Source organism: Apium graveolens, chromosome 3 (assembly GCF_009905375.1).
Source record: "Apium graveolens cultivar Ventura chromosome 3, ASM990537v1, whole genome shotgun sequence".
NCBI classification, from domain to species: domain Eukaryota; kingdom Viridiplantae; phylum Streptophyta; class Magnoliopsida; order Apiales; family Apiaceae; genus Apium; species Apium graveolens.
The window spans coordinates 158,898,534-158,918,368 of NC_133649.1; positions in this window are offsets into that span (position 1 = coordinate 158,898,534).

Sequence of the window (19,835 nt, forward strand, 5' to 3'; positions counted from 1 at the left end):
TGTGTGATTCTGTTTCGTGTACCTCATAAGTGTTTCACTCTTCTCTCCACTCGTGTTTACACTCATTCTCATAAGTGTATCACTCATCTCATAGCTCCAAAATCCAGCTGTAACTGCAAGGAAAATCACCTTAGCCATCCTTAAGGAGGTCACAAGTGGTGCAATGGGAGTTCGCAAATCCCCATCCTCATTAGACTCGTCAGATGAATCTGAGTCATAATCTACAAGTTGCTAGTTTCCCTTTGAGGGTTCCAGATTTAAACTCTGGGAAGGTAAATAATGATCCAAAGAATTTAGCATAAAGATCAAAGTTCCCTTCTAATGTTTGTGAAGACATTTTCTTGTGACTCATCAGGTAAATCTGAATCATTATCAAAAAGTTGTCGATCTGCACCTATGTCAGATCCACTATCCGCAGATGCATCTAGGGGATTTAAGCCTGGGGAGGTAGACACTGACTACTGACATATGGCTATTGGATCAGTATCCTCTCCTAACACCTGTAAAGGCAATTGGTCCATTAAAGAACCTTGAACAATCGAATCTGACCGTAAAATGGTCGAAACTCTTGTTTTTGTCAACTATTCCTTTGTGTGTGTAACCTCTCCTTGTGCATTAAGAATTGTTTATGTTTGAGGTGGTGACACTACATCGGATACCCTGGCCGACATGCGAATTTCAATAGATGTACCATGTTGAGAGGATGAATCTAGTAACTGTTTTTGTGCCCTTTCAGCCATTACATCTTTTTGAGAAGATGTATGGGGGCTAGCAGTTGCCTCGGTTTAAATACTACTCATCTTTGTAGAAGATAGAGCTGTTGGGTTAACTTCAAAACCTTCATTATGTGGTGCACTAAGGCACTTTCTCCCTCACGCTCATTCATACTTCATTTTAGTGGTAAGAGAGTGTGGGTTGGTTCTGTTTCTGTGTTTGTCTTTACAGTCTGGGATAGAAGTTATGGGTTTTAAACCTCATGACTATCAAATAAAAGAAGGCCATTGAAGGCTGAACCTGCATCACAGAGCATATGGAAATATAAAGATAAAATGCACTTAAGATTTATAATGAATGAAGATTATACATTTCATCTTTGAGAGAAATGATGTACAATAGTAATTTCAAAAGATTTTAATGAAATATGCAATCACCACTGTAAAAAGAAGTTTGATTTTTCTCTTAAAACTGTTCGAGTGCACGAGTCTATTTTTCTGCATAAAGATATAAATACTCATGTCCTTTAATATGAAAAAGACACAGACTCATGATCTAGTAGTAATAAGAAGAGAAAGAAAGATTTTGTCTTTCAATATGAATAAGTTTTTGTAAAAGCATTGATCACTTAGGGTAAAGTATAAGCAATTATCATTCATGTCAAAAGCTCCATAATCTATCTTTATAATATTATAATCAACAAGATTGTTTATTGATAAATAACCTTAATAATACTGACTATGCTGCTGATTTCAAATTATAGTGAATCTTTCAGATATAGCAAAGCATATAAATTCACTAGAACTTAAAATCTTACAATTATCTGCAACAAAATATTAACAATATATCATTGACTGATACTTGTCAAGTACTTTAGATACCAATAATTATGTTGCACCTTATTTTAATATAATTTAAATCATGAAACTGATTTGACATGGAATTGTCAACATCATAATTCAAATATATTAAAATAAGATCTGAATGAATTAAATACCAACTATCTATCAAATAGACATTAGCATTCTATTTCATATTCTATACAATTGTTAACTCCTAACAACTGTAATATCTCAGACAATATTGGTTCGATAAATAAAGCAACAGTAACCAACATTGTCTTGTTTGCAATCTTAGAAAATTATTCTAAGTTCCATATACTTTGATCCATTGAGTATGGCATAGGAATTTGCAAATAAGTATAAAAATTACTCTAAGTGGACAACATATGGTTACTTATAATAAAGCATTATCCACATTGACCATAGTTGTACTTAAGAAAGATTTTTACACTTTTTATATTAGTACAAGTGAATGAGGATAAGCATTGATTACCTAAGGGAGTTCTAAATAATGCCACAAATACTGATACTTCACAATTAGTTTGTACTTAAAATCTTAACTAAATATCATTAGCTGATATAAGTCAAAAATTAGCATACAACTAATCATGCTACAATCATGATTCTGATTTCAGTGAATTCTTGAGATGTGAACATTGCTAAATTCACTAAAACCAAAATCTCATAATTAACTTATAACACATAAGTTACAATCAATAAACTAGATATCAGTTGTTGACAGATTTAGTTATAATCAATCATGTTGCTTATTTATTTCAAGTTAGTTTGAATTATGGAGCAAATAAAATCATTGAATTGCTTCAATTTCCATAATCCAAACTACTCAAAATAAATATTAAACAAGTAAATACTAAATATGTATGAGTTAGATACTAGCACTTAAATATTTTTATAATTATCCTTGAATAATCACCAACAGGATATATGACTTATATACATGGCAATCACTCTCTGGATAATTAGTAATTTTAGAAATACTTTCTAAGCATAAAAATATTGAGAGTTTTATACACATAACTTAGAAAATACTTCAACTTTCAATATTAGTGATTTTAGAAATAAGCATTGATTACTTAGAACAAAAATTCTAAATAATATCACTAATACCAAAAGTACCACAATTATTCGTACAAGATACAAATAACTATGATGCATATTATTTTAACATAATTTAAATTATGAGACTGATATGGAATGGAATTGTCTGTTATCATAATTTAAATCATTTAAAATAATATTCAAACTTAATGCTATAATACTTAACTACCATAAATGTATATGACATTGTAATCATGATAATCAAGATAGTAGCACTAAGTACGAGGTACTAGATTACTGATAAATTCACAAGACCTTTAAATATAGAAGATTTAATACCTGTGAACTTATATTAAGAATTCCTTACAGATGGGATTTCCAGCTAATATGCAATGAATGATATCCCACACTTACAAACCAGTCTTGAAAAATTAACTTTAACAAGTGATTTAATAAATGTTTCTGCAAGCGACTCTTTGACTAAAAGACATGCTCTCTAAAGTAATGATACTTGGTGTGAAGGTGCCTTGTTATAGAGTGTTCCACATAGTTGTTGGATTTAAAGTTGTTTCTCATCGTAACAAGAAATCAATCTTCTTCCACGAAGTTGACAGCTTCCTGAGATTCTTCTCCTGTCACCTAAGTTGACAGCTTCAGAGATGCTTCTCCTATCTTTCTTACAACCTGTGTAATCTATATCTATATAGCTAAACATGTTAAGCACAATATCTTTAGGGTACTTTACTCCAAGAGTTGGTAATCCTGTTAGATATCTCAAAATCTTGTTAATAGCTATACGATTAGATTCTCTAGGATCCACTTGGAACCTTGCACATTGGCATCTTGAGAACATTACATCACTACACATATATAAAATTATGTTTGTGCCTAGTGATAAGAGAGTTATTAATATGACGACTCTACAAATTCATATTAAATTGTAGCTTCAGTTAGAGTGCCATACCATGTCCTTGACGATTTCTTGAGTAGTATACTAGTTCATACCAACCTAGAGTGAGCTTGTGAAGAAGAGATATGCATAGTCCAATAGATCTGTAACTGCAAAGTCCATGAACTGTTGTGCATTGACTTCCTCTTTTGACTCACCAACCAGGAGTACACTTGTAAACATCTACTAGAGTCCAATTCCAAGTTTGAATGTGCATCAGGTGTCTGATATGTCATAATATCCTCGAGTCTCGTCACTGGTGCTTTTTGTCAAATACTGCTTCCAGATAATAACCCAGCATCCAATTTGGCCTTGTCCCTCATAACAATGTCATAGTCATCCAGTTTTGACTTCTGGTTATCCTTGTACCAATTACAAAATTGTCATTTGGTTTGGATACCAGCTTCCCTACAATTTGCTTGTTGACTGATTGAGTTCATCTTGCTTTACAATCACCCAATCAATCAGGATCTATCAGAGCTTCTATAACTTTCTTAGTTACTTCTTTAGATAGAAAACTAGAGAATTAATCATTCATACTCAGTTGCCTTGTTAATCATTACTCTACCATCTGGATCACTTAAGACCTAGACTCTGGGAATAATATTGACATCAAACCCTTTATCTCAGCATATATGTTCTTGTAGTGTCCTCTTGATTTTCAATATGGTGTTGTGTCTGACTAGTTGATCTTTCTTTTGCTCCCCCTAAGTTGTTGTTGGGATTTCCTGAAAATCCTTACCCTTGCTGACTGGCTTCATTGAAATAATGAGTTTTTTTATACACCGCCTTTCTACTGCTTGGATATGAATCATCAATACCATTTATCACCTTTAACAGCTTGGAGCATGGAGTTGTTGAACTATACACTTAGAATGTCTATCACCTTCTATTGATCAACCACAAATGCCTTGTAGGTTGTAGACTCTACTGAGTAGCCATGAAGAATATCCTTACAAGTCTTAGCTGCAAATGCCAAGATCTTCAAACAACTAAAAACATTTCATCGTTTGCTTCTGTAGAACATTCTCTCCAAACACTTTGAGGTTATCCATTGTTTGCTTCTGTTGGCCATTAAATCATTAGTGGTCTTCATGTATCCATCCTGATCAAGGCCTGATCTTACTTGTTACAAACTGTATTGACTGCTCCAGCCCTTTGGTATTTAGAAAGTCTTGATTAGCTTGATATTTCCATTATAGCTTTAATCAAGTTCCGGTTCTTTCTTTGTACCACTCTATTCTGACACGAAGTTCCTAGTGCTGAATATGTCTCTGAATATTCTTGATGTTACAGATATTAATCAGAACTGCTTCTTGAATTCAGTCCCATTATCTGACCACAAAATCATTTCTTTTACAGTTGCTTCCAGCTTGATCTTCTTATATGATCAATCACCATTTGTGGTGTATTGTCTTGAGAACGCATGAACAACAACTTTATTTTAAGAGTAGCCATCACTCATCACTAAGATATATCTTTACTTTGATGTGATTTTGTCTTTGACTTCTCTTCCTGACATGCCTCACATTTATCATCCTTCTGAATTGCAGATGAGGCAGTCCTCTCACTAACTTCTTTTTACAAAAGAGTTCCTTAAGTTGATGTTCAAGGGTGAGAGCTTCTAATGCTATAGCTAAACTTTTGTCATATGAAGCTTTACAGTAGAAACTATTGACTTCACCTTTCTTCAGATTCCAGCTTAGCTACGAGCATATTCTTCCCTTACTCTAAGAAGAGCAAGCTTCTCAACCTTCCTACTTCAGATGAGAAACTAATCGTTCATTGAATTGACATTTTGTCCTTTGATGCAGAACTGTCTGATAAGAGGATTTGTGCCTTGATTCTTCAGCAAGAAAGATGCTTCAACTGTTATCAGTGACTCCAATAATTAGTTGTTATCAGTGATACCAATTGTTCAATTCATGATGACATCCCTTTTTCTGTGTAGCTTATCCTATATTGAAAACCTTTGCTGTCATCTTTAAAAATTATCGACAGGATAGCTTATGTCAATCACATTTGATTGTGAGGCATGTGAGGCTCTTTCTTTGATCATATGCCTTGAGTATGAATTACCAAGAATGCATATGAATCAATTAACCTGTTATGTCCCGCACTCACAAATGGATTAACAGTTCTTGGTACCCAACTTATCAGTTTGGGTCCAGACGGATTAGAGATTTTAATATAAACAGAGATAACAACAGCTGCAACCTTATCATGCTAATTCTTATCTTTGACTGACCATTTTCTCCATTTTAATACCCTTGACAAATTTTCTCTAGGCTAGGGGAAATTGGTTCCAACCTTACATAAGGATGACTAGCAGTCTTTGTCCTATTATAATCCTAAACATGCTTCTTTTATAATTAATGCAAGTACTAAGAGATGCATTCATGGCATAAAAATAAGCAAGCATTGAAATAGGAGTACATAACATTCATTCAGAAACATTACGCATAAGAATTAAATAATATAGGCGTGATATGGAACAAACAGAATTAACAAACAAATCACTAATTATGTCTAGTCCAATCATGTTGATGTATCTCATCTAGCTGTCTCAATCCAATTATAAACTAACACATCTTAACAAACAATTCAGATCAGATGAATAAATCACAATGTAATAGGATACAGGAGATAGGCATAAACAAATGTCTTAATTGCTGGAAAAACATACATCTAACAAAAGCAATTAATCATGTTCAACAAATATTCAAACACAAGTTAAACATCAATCCTAGTTACCAGAAAAATATTCTAGTGAACTAGGTCAACATTATCTTTGTGTGATGTTATCATGCATGTGCGAGTGTTAAACATTTAAACACTAAGATCTTATCATGCATTGAATATTGAGAGCAAAATATTACAGTGGTTTAAGAATTTGAAACCTGAGATATGTGAGTTGGATCATCTTCTGAGATTGCTATGAAAGCAAGATATTCATTATTCTCGTCATCTGATTCATCCCAACTCTTTCCCGTGCACTATAAGTTTTGACTGGCTGCTTCCCTAAGAAAACATTCCACTTTTGTCACAGCTCTTCAACTGAATTCCTACTCATCCTTGTTTGTCAAGCTTCTTGTTCTGTTGTAGCAAAACCCCTAATAGTTACTTGACACATATATCTTGTCATACCTGTAGCTATCAAATCTTGTTAATGTCCCAATCTCAGTCTTGTAATCACCTCTTAAACTGAATCTGTAAAAGTCTCTGCTTCAGAATAGATAGGCTTGATCCTTGGATATAGCATAAGTACTCCTAGTGAATCTGATGTGACTAAACTTCCATGACAAGTAAAACACTGCCCTGGCGTCCAGTCCCTCAAGTACTTTTACCTGAGCTTCCTCTGATTCAACTATCAGTAACTCTTACATTTTGTCCCGAGGTTCCAATTTTACTGCATGTAACTGAGATGTTTGTATGTCCCCACTATTCTCTCTGACCTCCACAATTCCTGCCTATATGATCTCTGTGATTTCCGGATATATGTAGCATTGATACAAACCACTGCGTGACTGTATAATCTGGAATAATGGCGTTGTCTTAAAATCTACGAGAAAAATTGTACTCGTAGAACCTCAATTCTTTTCCTGCGTCTGAAAACCCAGTGGTATCCTGTGGAGTAAACCTTTGAGGATGTTCCACAATTTTCGTATGTAGGTCTTGAAATCAGTTCCATTGTAGTAAGAAAACCATTATCTTCAATTTTCGTATTCGGGAATTTTGCGTCTTAATAGCACGTGATCTTCGTTTTTTTTGAAAGATTAAAATCATATTTTAAATCCCGGAGAAATCTCGAGTCTACCTATATTTTGAGTACCCTTAATTTAATATTTAAGAAAAATTTAAATTTCCAAAATTTTTAATTTTCTTAAAAAATAAATTAATCAAAAATAAATATTTACGAAAAATTTTATTTTCAAGATTTTTGAATTTTCTTAAAAATTAAATAAAGCGTAAATTATTATCTAAGAAAAATTCAAATTTAAGAAATTTAAATTTTCTGAATAAATAAATAAATCAAAAAATAAAAAAAAAAAATGGGGCTACTCTTGCGCGCACAGAGGATGGCTGATTTTCGCCTTGGCATTTTTTTTCTAACGGCTAACATGCGACCATGTATTCTTTAAGTCGCAGGTGACATTACCCCCCATATGCCAAAAACGTGTACCATTTGCAAACCAAATAGGAATGGTAGCTAAACTTGTTAACTTGCTGCCAAAAATCCTTTTGTTTTGTTATTGATTAGAATTGGCAGGCAATTCTATTGAAAGCTACGGTGCTGTCTGTTTTGTACTGGAAATGGCAGCTATTATTCAAGAAAATTGGCAGCTAAACAAAAGCACAAAAAAATCCTGAAAAAAAACTATTTAAATTAATAATTTTTTTACTAAAATTTAAATGATAAATTAATTTAATCAAATTTATAAAATAAATTTATTTAAATTAAGTTCATACAATAAACTTATTTAAATTAAAATTATAAAATAAATTTGCTAAATCAGATTTACAAAATAAATTTATGTATATGCAAATTAATAAAATAAATTATTTTTAAGGATCCTGTATCAATCAGTCAGTTATGGTACCAATTATTAGGTCTCGAATTATCGTCAGAAGGGGTGGTTGAATACGATCATCACTAAATTAAAATATTCTTTCGAATCTTTTGCGGATATAAAATTTAGTGCTTGGTTACTGGTTTCGTGTTCTTGAGGTCAATAGTGTTTGGGACAATAAAATGAGGAACACAAGATATTCGGGAAAATATATATTCGTATATAAATCCGCGAGGGGTGTTGCTACACTCCGGTAAATAAATTAACCGACTACAATCTTAAAACAACAAAGTTCCCAGTTTCTACAAAGATCAACAACTTAAATCATATACAATGTTCTAACTTTTGTTTGCCTAAGGATTTAATTACCGGGTAATGATTATAATGCCCCTATGAATATACAAGAGTTAAATCGGACATTATAACGTTACTCCGGTGAGAATATTAACGGATATAGATTTGGGTGTATATCTCTCATGTCTCTCTTTGCTTCTAATTTTACCAGCTCTCTTGGGAGAGAAGATGAACAGAACAATACAATCTGGTTGTTGAATGCTTCTGCTGCTGTGTAGACTTGTATATCAATAATGTGTGGCTGAGGAGAGAGCTGAGATCAGGAATATTCTTTTGTAACCTGCGACGTTTATTTGCAACCTGCGACTCAGGAGGGGGAACTCAACCTGCGACTAGTTATTTGGTTTTTATTAATTTGCTAAACGGCGACTAGATTGTGGTAACCTGCGACCAATTAAGTATAAGTACAATATATGTACTTAACTTTATTTGGTTGATAAATCAACCTGCGATCATATATGGTCTGGTTTCTTGTTTTCCATTTTTCTTTTTCTTTTGTTTTTTGTTTTTGTTTTGCTTTTTGTTTTTTGTTTTTCTTTTGTTTTTCTTTTGTTTTTGTTTTTGATTTATTTAATTTTAAATTGTAACTAAATTAATTTATAAAATAAACTTAAATATAATTTATATAAATAAACTAATTTAGATTTATAAAATAAACTTTTTTAAAGTTTATAAAATAAATCATTTTAAGTTTATGAAATAAATTATATTAAAGTCCATTAAATAAATTTATTTAATTAACAATTAAACTTTGAGATTCGCCAATCCCTCGAGCCGCTTAGCTATATACCTTGCACACCTCTTCTCGTACTTTAACAGATAAACGTTCAATCCAAGTACGTTCCTCAACTTAACAATTCTTCTAAAAATAATACCCAGATTCCTTTCACGAGCTGTTGACGCCTAGTGCAACTGGTCTGGTTCACAGACGACTAACTCCGATTCAGGTCTTCGTATTATAGCCTTGATTACATTATTAAGCTTACAACAACTTTATTGCTTCAAACACTGACTGTCAATAAACAAATGTACTTTCACTTGAATCCTTTCTGGTACTTTAGACTGAAAGGAATATGTCCTAAGTTCAATCATGTATTAGGATTTAGGAATAACTTCCTGTATAATCTGTTTTGATTTCATTGATATTAATAAAAGACTAGTTTTGTTTTTATTACGGGCTTTATCTATTTAAGTGTTTAAATAAGATATATCATAGTTTAGAGTAAAGCTTTTTATGGATTATGATGAGATCATAATAGTGAGACCTAAAAAATGAAAACTCTAAACTTAAATAGTTCCTGGTTGTAGGATTACTAACTGGTAATTAATAATCCGCAGAGATCGGTACATACTATGCTTGCTTCATTATGAAGGATGTCTGTTCTCATAGACATTTGTGTGGTGACACTGAACATGACTCGCACAACTGAACAACTGATGGAGTTCACTCACGTGTCAGCAGTTGTTCACATAGTGATAGTTGTACAAGTATCCTTAGACTTGAGATCATCATAGTCATCTTGTGTACACTGAACTATGCTTTGGTTTAGTTCTTAGTCTCCAGGGACAATTATTAGGGCTCTACTGGGTATAGGAATTTGTACACGAAGATAGTGTATGATCAATAAAGGATCTACCCCTTCCAGTGAAGGAAGCGAATGTTCAAGGCTGATCCACTTATGCTAGTTCAGGAATCTCTGGCCAGAGTGAATGAAATTAGAAAGGAGTTTCTAATTTGCATAGAACTAAGCATAGTAAATGGTAAGCAAGTGATTAAATTAGATAGGCTTGACACGAGATCTATGCCTTGTATTTAATCGGGACATTGTAGGGTAGAAGGAGTTTATTGTACGGTAACTATTCACTGAATAGGTTCTTGGTATTCTAAGCAGTGAATTCATATTATCCGGATAGTCGCGATATGCTGAGAAGTATCCCTCACGATGTAGAATAAATGTGATTAATTAATTAATCATATTTAATAAATTAGAGAATTTATATAAATAATGATAAAATAATTTTATTATTATTTATTTCTACTACCGGCTTAATATTGAACCTACATGGTCACACCATAAAAAGAGAATGATTTAATGGTGGAGGAATTAATTAATAATGGCTAATAATTATTTATTTGTGAAATAAATAATTAATTGGCAAATTTAATAATTGATTAAATGAGATTTAATTGATTATAAATTAATTAAGAAAAGTTCTTAATATTATTAATTAAGGATTTAATTTTTGGAAATTAAATCAAGAGAGAGAATTATTTCTAAAGTGTTTCGAAAAAGGATTAATAATTAAAAGGTGTTTTAATTATTAATGAGAATAATAAATGGGATAATAATAATAATATTTATGGGAAAATTTCAGCTGAAAATTTTGCCTATAAATATACTATTATAAACCCTATTTTTATTCTAACCCCAAAATTATATAAAACCTAATTCTCTCCACCTCCTCCTCCTCCTTAATGTCGTTTTCTTGGTGGATACCGGTGGAGTGCTTCACGTTTGAGGAGCAGCTGCTAAGGATCTCCGATCGATGCTTTTGGATCGCATATTAAAGGTTAGTAATCGATCCCTATGTTTTTACCACGATTTATATGCTTTTATTTGGATTTTGTATGTGTAAAAGTGCTTTTACATGCCTCCGCTGCGATTAAAATCCAACATTGGTATCAGAGATTAGGTTGTATGCATATAGATCTGTGGTAAAAATTTCAGAATTTTATGTGCTTGTATGAATTAATTATGATTTTTACAAGTTATATCTTGAATTAATTTTGTCTGATGAGAAATCGTTTCTCAGAATAATTTTGAATGTTGATCTGGGTTCTACAAGTGTTGTAGATCGTCTGGGTATTTTTTTCATAATTTTATGATGTATAGATTTTTTATTATGAATTTTTGAAGATCTGGCAATTAAATTCGTAATTAAATAAAGATATATATATATATATGAATTGTAAGTATGTATATATATATTTGTATATCTGTTATCTGCTGCTGTTAAATATTAAAGGCACATGTGATGTGCTGCTGAGTTAAGTACGGTGGCACGAAAAGAGAGAGTACAGAGAATGTCAGGCGCGACAACCGAGAAGGAAAACGGCGACTGCTGAAAACAGAACCAAGGACCGCGCGTCGACCACGCGCGCGTGGGGCTCACGCGCTGGCGTGCCACGCGCGGCGCGTGGAAGACACGCGCTGATGACGTCATGCTGACGTCATCAGATGACGTCATGCTGACGTCATCAGATGACGTCATGCTGACGTCAACATAGGGGGTTAGGCGCGTGACGCGCGTGTGCGCGTGGGGGCGCGTGGGGAACAGTTCTGACACGTGCCTGAGAGTGCGTGTGCGCGTGGCCGCGCGTGGGGGACCTTGTTTCAGCGCGTGAGGGCGCGTGCTAGCTCAGATTTGGGCGATTTTGGTGCCGTTGGATTCGTCTTTTCGAGACGCTTCTAATGGTATATTATATGATATTTTATGAAATTGTTTCGAACTGTTTATAGCTAACAGAAGTGTTTTAAAGCTATTTTTGATCGTTTGAATTGATTTTAAATGCTTCATATGATACATAGAGATGTATAATGCTTAGACTAATGTGCTAGATGATATAACATGCCTACCTTGATGTTTATTCATGTTTATATATGTGATATATGCTTAGTTTATCATGCGATGATAGATTTAGGTGAACTTAAATGAACATAAGGCGTTTGTTAGACAACCTAGTATAGTGAAATTGTTTCATAGCCTTAATAATAATATTATGAATACAATCATGAGATTCTTGTGTTTGTGAAACACGTAATTGAATATGAATTTTCGATATGAGAGAAAGGATGATTCTGTCAACAACAGATTTCTATCTGTAAGAAAGGGTTATTAAGTGACGCCTCTTGACAATGCTCCACCCGATCTGGGAATCATCTGATTATTGATTATTGATTTGAAATATTTAATTTAAAAGGAAGAATCTCTTTATAATATGATTATGATTGTAACGTAATATAATCCCTCTAAAATTAAATAATATCAAGTAGTAATTGGCCAATGACACAATGGGTTTGTGTCGGTCATAGCCTTCCAACATGATAGAAAGTAGTTCTTATTTTTAAATTATTGTCGTTTCGTGCCACAGCCGAGGGCTTTGATTTCGAAATAAGAAATAATTTTCTATTACATAGAGATGTGTACATTGAATAAGAATCTAAAGGTCGTTACGTGCCATAGCCATGGGCCTTTGGGGACTGATTCAATTGTACGGAATGTTGGGTTAGACTTGACTTAGAATATTGAGTTTGTCGTGCCACAGTCGTGACTCAATTATTCAAGAGGCTAAAGTTTGATTAGGGAATACCATTAGATGTAATTGACAAGAGTTGTCTGCCTATTGAACATTACATGGTGTTTCGTGCCACAGCCGGGGTTGTGTAATGGAATGTAGGATCCCTATTCCCACTAGCATTATGAATGCTTAATTTTTCACGTAGGGGGTTGAATAAATTAGGTAAACTAGTGAGAGCCACTTATGAATAAAGACCCGATTCATATAGTGTTTTAAAATGAAATCGAATATTTGCTAAGTGTTGTTATGTGTTTATCATTTACAGATTTACAATATACATTATGTATTCTGCACTATCACTCAGGAGCATACTGGATGCTCACAAATTAACTGGTCCTAATTATGTTGACTGGCTTCGAAACTTGAGAATTGTTCTCAGGATTGAGAAGCTGGAATACGTGATTGACTCACCTAAGCCTACTGAACCTGCTAGTGATGCACATAATGATGAACATGTTATGTATCGTAGGTGGATAGATGATGCAAATGTTGCTCAATGCATCATGCTAGCTTCCATGAACATTGAGCTACAGAAGCAACATGAGCATATGGATGCTCACACTATCCTCATGCATCTACAAGAGTTGTATGATGTGGCAGGGAGGACAGCTCGATATGAGATATCGAAGGAGCTGTTCGGTTGTAGGATGTCTGAGGGATCATCTGTGAATGACCATGTACTTAAGATGATCAATTTGATTGAACGCCTTGGACAACTTGGTTTTGCCATGGATGGGGAGCTGAGCCAAGATTTGGTCTTGCAATCGCTTCCGAGTTCGTTCTCGCAGTTTGTTGTGAACTTTCACATGAATAAGTTGGATGTCAGCCTGCCTGAACTCCACAACATGTTGAAGACTGCAGAATCGAATTTTCCCCCTAAGAAGAGTTCTGTTCTTCTAATTGGTGAAGGTTCCAATCCTAAGAAAAGGAAGAGGAACCCTTCCAAGAAGAAGAAAGTAGGTGAGAAAACGCCGGTTCCACCAAAAGCTGAAGACCCCAAGAGTAAAGTTGTTTGCTTTCACTGTAACAAGGTGGGGCACTGGAAGAGGAACTGCAAGGTTTACCTTGCAGAATTGAAGAAGAAGAAGGGTAGTGAGACTACCGCTTCTGATTCAGGTATGTTCATGATAGAAGTGAATATGTCATTAAATCAAATTTCTACTTGGGTATTAGATACCTCCTGTGGTTCTCAAATCTGCAATTTGTTGCAGGGACTAAGGAGAAGTAGGACTCTTGAGGAAGAGGAGGTGATTCTACTGATGGGAAATGGAGCAAGAGTTGCTGCTGAAGATGTAGAATCATTTCATTTACATATGCCTACGGGCAAGACTATTGTTTTAAATAATTATTATTTTGTTCCCTCGATTGTGAGGAATATTATTCCCATGTTAGAATTGGCTGGATTTTCATTTATTATTGAGAATAATGAATGTTCTATTCTTAGAGATAATATTCTTTATGAACGTGGTACTTTAAATAATGGTCTGTATAAATGTGACATAATTTACTTCAGATTGAACAAACTAATAAAAGAAAAGGGATGATGAAAATCTCACTTCATTGTGGCACTGCAGTCTCCATTTAGTAGACATAGAGAGAGGACTGCAAATTTGCTAGGAATGGTACACACAGATGTATGTGGACCAATGTCTACGCAAGCCATGGGTGGATTTTCATACTTCATTACTTTCATAGATGATAGATCTGGATTCGGATATGTGTTTGATGAAACACAAGTCTGAAGCCTTTGAAAAGTTTAAAGAGTATAAGTATGAAGTGGAGAAACAACCAAACATAGTATTATAATTCTTCGATTAGATCGAGGTGGTGAATACTTGAATGGAGAGTTTCTGGATTATCTCAAAGTAAATGGTATAGTCTCCCAGTGGACTCCTCCAGATTGGTATCTAAAAGGAGAAATCGAACTTTGTTAGACATAGTTCGGTCCATGATGAGCTATGCAAATCTTCCAGTATTCCTATGGGGTTATGCATTGGAAACCTCAGCATATTTAATGAAGAAGGAGCCTTCCAAATCTGTTCCTCAAACTCCGTATGAGATATGGAAAGAAAGGAAACCGAGTCTTAAACACGTTAAGATTGGGGATGTCCATCTTATGTCAAGAAAGTTGACCCAGATAAGCTGGAATATCGATCCGTAAAATGTAGTTTTGTGGGATATCCTAAAGAGACTTTAGGGTATTACTTTTACACCGATCATCGGGTGTTTGTCTCCAGACATGCTACCTTCTTGGAAAAGGAGTTTATCCTTGAAGGAAACAGTGGGAGCAAAATTGAACTTGATGAAGTTCAAGAAGCACAAACTACTACGGATCAAGTGGAAACACCTGTTCTGACTGAACAACCTTCTGTGGAACAGCCCATTCGTAGGTCAGGGAGAGTGTCTCACCAACCTGAGAGGTAATATGGCCTTGTCATTGAGAATGATAATGAGTTGTCGATCATTGATGATGACGACCCTGTGACCTATAATGAGGCTATGAGTAGTGTTGACTCAGAGAAATGGCATAGTGCCATGAAATCCGAAATGAAATCTATGTATACGGGATACAGAAGAATGATTAGAGCAGATGGCCAGGTGGAGACCTTTAAGGCCAGGCTTTTGGGAAAAGAATTCAAACAAAGGCAATGGATTGACTTTGATGAAACCTTTTACCTGTAGCCCTGTTAAAATCAGTTCGGATTTTGCTTGCGATTGCCGCTTACTACGATTATGAGATCTGGCAAATAGCCAGATGGTTTTCTTTCCAAGAGAAAAGAAAACCTAGTGTGTAAGCTGCTGTGAACCATATATGGTTTAAAGCAAGCTTCTCGAAAGATGGAACATTCGTTTTGATGAGACAATCAAAGAGTTTGATTTTATCAAAAATGTAGATGAACCATGCGTCTACAAAAGGGTTAGTGGGAGCGCGATAACATTTCTTGTATTGTATTGAAATAGAGTTGACACACATAACAACATAGCAGACCCACTCACAAAGCTACTTTCTGAAAGTCACTTTGATCGTCATAAAGACTAGATGGGTATTAGATACCAGAGTGATTGGCTTTAGTACAAGTGGGAGATTGAAAGGAATATGTCCTAAGTCCAATCATGTATTAGGATTTAGGAATAACTTCTTGTGTAATCTGTTTTGATTTCATTGATATTAATAAAAGACTAGTTTTGTTTTTATTACGGGCTTTATCTATTTAAGTGTTTAAATAAGATATACCATAGTTTAGAGTAAAGCTTTTTATGGATTATGATGAGATCATAATAGTGAGACCTAAAAGATGATAACTCTAAACTTAAATAGTTCCTGGTCGTAGGATTACTAACTGGTAATTAATAATCCGCAGAGATCGGTACATACTATGTTTGCTTCATTATGAAGGATGTCTGTTCTCATAGACATTTGTGTGGTGACACTATAGCTAGTATGTAGGTGCTTATTATAGAATAAGTTCACTGAACATGACTCGCACAGCTGAACAACTGATGGAGTTCACTCACGTGTCAGTAGTTGTTCACATAGTGATAGTTGTACAAGTATCCTTAGACTTGAGGTCATCATAGTCATCTTGTGTACACTGAACTATGCTTTGGTTTAGTTCTTAGTCTTCAGGGACAATTATTAGGGCTCTACTGGGTATAGGAATTTGTACACGAAGATGGTGTATGATCAATAAAGGATCTACCCCTTCCAGTGAAGGAAGCGAATATTCAAGGCTGATCCACTTATGCTAGTTCAGGAATCTCTGGCCAGAGTGAATGAAATTAGAAAGTAGTTTCTAATTTGCATAGAACTAAGCATAGTAAATGGTAAGCAAGTGATTAAATTAGATAGGCTTGACACGAGATCCATGCCTTGTATTTAATCGGGACATTGTAGGGTAGAAGGAGTTTATTGTACGGTAACTATTTACTGAATAGGTTCTTGGTATTCTAAGCAGTGAATTCATATTATCCGGATAGTCGCGATATGCTGAGAAGTATTCCTCACGATGTAGAATAAATGTGATTATTTAATTAATCATATTTAATAAATTAGAAAATTTATATAAATAATGATAAAATAGTTTTATTATTATTTATTTCTACTACCGGCTTAATATTGAACCTACAGGGTCACACCATAAAAAGAGAATGATTTAATGGTGGAGGAATTAATTAATAATGGCTAATAATTATTTATTTGTGAAATAAATAATTAATTGGCAAATTTAATAATTGATTAAATGAGATTTGATTGATTATAAATTAATTAAGAAATGTTTTTAATATTATTAATTAAGGATTTAATTTTTGGAAATTAAATCAAGAGAGAGAATTATTTTTAAAGTGTTTAGAAAAAGGATTAATAATTAAAAGGTGTTTTAATTATTAATGAGAATAATAAATGGGATAATTATAATAATATTTATGGGAAAATTTCAGCTGAAAATTTTGCCTATAAATATACTATTATAAACCCTATTTTTATTCTAACCCCAAAATTTTATAAAACCTAATTCTCTCCACCACCTCCTCCTCCTCCTTAACGTCGTTTTCTTGGTGGATACCGGTGGAGTGCTTCACGTTTGAGGAGCAGCTACTAAGGATCTCCGATCGATGCTTTTGGATCGCATATTAAAGGTTAGTAATCGATCCCTATGTTTTTACCACGATTTATATGCTTTTATTTGGATTTTGTATGTGTAAAAGTGCTATTACATGCCTCCGCTGCGATTAAAATCCAACATAGACAACGTCTTCATTGCTACTACAATCTTGAATACTTCATTCACTGTTCTTCACCGACGCTTGAACATATAAATGAACTCATGTCAGTGAGTATAGCTTCAAGACTGCAGTTGTCTTCTTTAACCTCTTTCTATACCATGTCTTCAATTCTTCAGATTCCCATACTTCGAACACTGTCTATCTTCAATCAATGTCAATACACTAAAATCTTCTGGTAGCACTTATACACTGAATCTTCATCATTTCTGAAATCCTGAAAGTCTTTAACCTTTATTCTTCAGTGAGACATGAACATATTAATGAGCTTCTTTCAGTGACCTGTAAACAGACTTCAAGCCTTCTTCTAAACTTCTGATTCTTTGTTTTTCCTTGTCTTCATATCTTCTGATTTCTTGTGTAGACGTAGTATTATTAACCTGTCATGTTCTAGTATTGTTCTCGTGTTGAGTTATCATGTAACTGTTCATACAGCTACGCAGTCTCACCAACATTAAAGATGCTAGAGTTCAGAATATTCTGCATAACATTTTGGACAATGTGATGTCAAGCAGAGTTATTGCCTGCAAGACTGCAAAGGAAATCTGGGATGCCTTGGAAACATAATGTCAAGGTACGATAGTAATAAAGAAGAAAAGAAGAGTTGTTCTTGTGCAAGAATATGAGCAATTTGATGCCAAAGTTGATGAGTCGATTACTGACATATATGATAGATTTCTGACGTTGTTGAATGATCTATCATTGGTTGGAAAAAAATATGAAAGGGAAGACTCAAACACCAAATTTCTGAGAGCTCTTCCAGAAGATTGGGATACACAGGCTTTATTAATCAGGCATCAATATGATCTTGATTCTCTGATACGGGATGAAGTATATGGGATGCTGAAGACTAATGACTTGGAGATCCAGCAAAGGAAGAATAGAAAAGGTCAGAAGATGAAGGTTGTGGCTCTTAAGGCCGAGACTCACAAAGGCAAGGAAAATATAAGTGAGAGGTCAAGGAGAAGGAGCATTGTGGAAGAATCAGATACTGATGATACATCAGATCCTGACACAGATACTGACGAGGATTCTGAGATCGATATGGATGATCCACAAGTGGTTGAGATGGCTGCAATACTAATAAAAGGATTCAGAAGGATGAGGTTTAGAAAACCACAGAGGAAAGGTGGTTTCAACAGAAGGTTCTCTAGTCAAGACAAAGACAGGTCCAGAAGGAGTGATGGTAAGAACAACAGGGGAAGGAAGTTTGACAAGACCAAGGTGACATGTTACAATTGTAATGAAAGGGGATATCTGGCTAGTGAGTGCCCCAAGACAACTGGAAAAGGTTTGGTCACAACAAACTCCAACATAGACTGAATGGATTCATCAGAAACTGACAATGATGATGAATGGTATGCACTCATGGAAGCTCATGAAGAGAATGCATCGGGAACTGTTAAGGTACCTTCATTTATATTTCCTATTGATATTGATAATGTGTCTGAACTGAAAACTTTCTTGTACACTTTGCATGTTACTTTTAAATGCAAGACTATTGAATGTAATATTTTGATTGCTGATAATAAGAGGCTTAAAGAAAGAAATGAGTTCTTAGAAGCTGAGTTAGTTTGCATGAATGAACATGAAAAAGCATGTAAGAAAGCACAACATAATGAAACTCAGATAAACATCAAGTATGCTAGACTAGAGAAAGTTCATGATTTCATCAGTGATAAAAACTGGAAAGAATGTCTAGTTTAAAAAATTTGATGATATCAATAATCCATTAATAACACTACTCCAGTTAGTTTTGTTGGAACTGATGAAAGAGGAGCTGGGCCAGTCTATGAATTTGGTTCTGCCTCTAAGAACAATGCTGAAGAAAAGGCTGAACCTAGAGTCCCTGCTAAAATAAAATAAGATCCTAAAAAGCAAGACAAGAAAGGTAAAAACATAGGACTTCTCTCTAAGAGTCAGTTAGATAAGAAGATATGTGAGGTAACTTCTAAGGCTCCCAAACCTAGGTGTAAGAGAGGTAGAAATGGAAAACAAGGAATAAACAAGGGAAACAACTATAAATACATTCATAATGCACCTAGGAAAGCTTGTTTTAACTGTGGTAATACTAATCATATTACGATTGATTGCAGGAAGCCTAAAAAGAAAATTTCTAAAATTCCAGAATCTGACATTAGTGGTAGATCAGTATTATACAAACCACAAAATCCTTGTTCTTATTGTGATAGCAGTTGGCATTC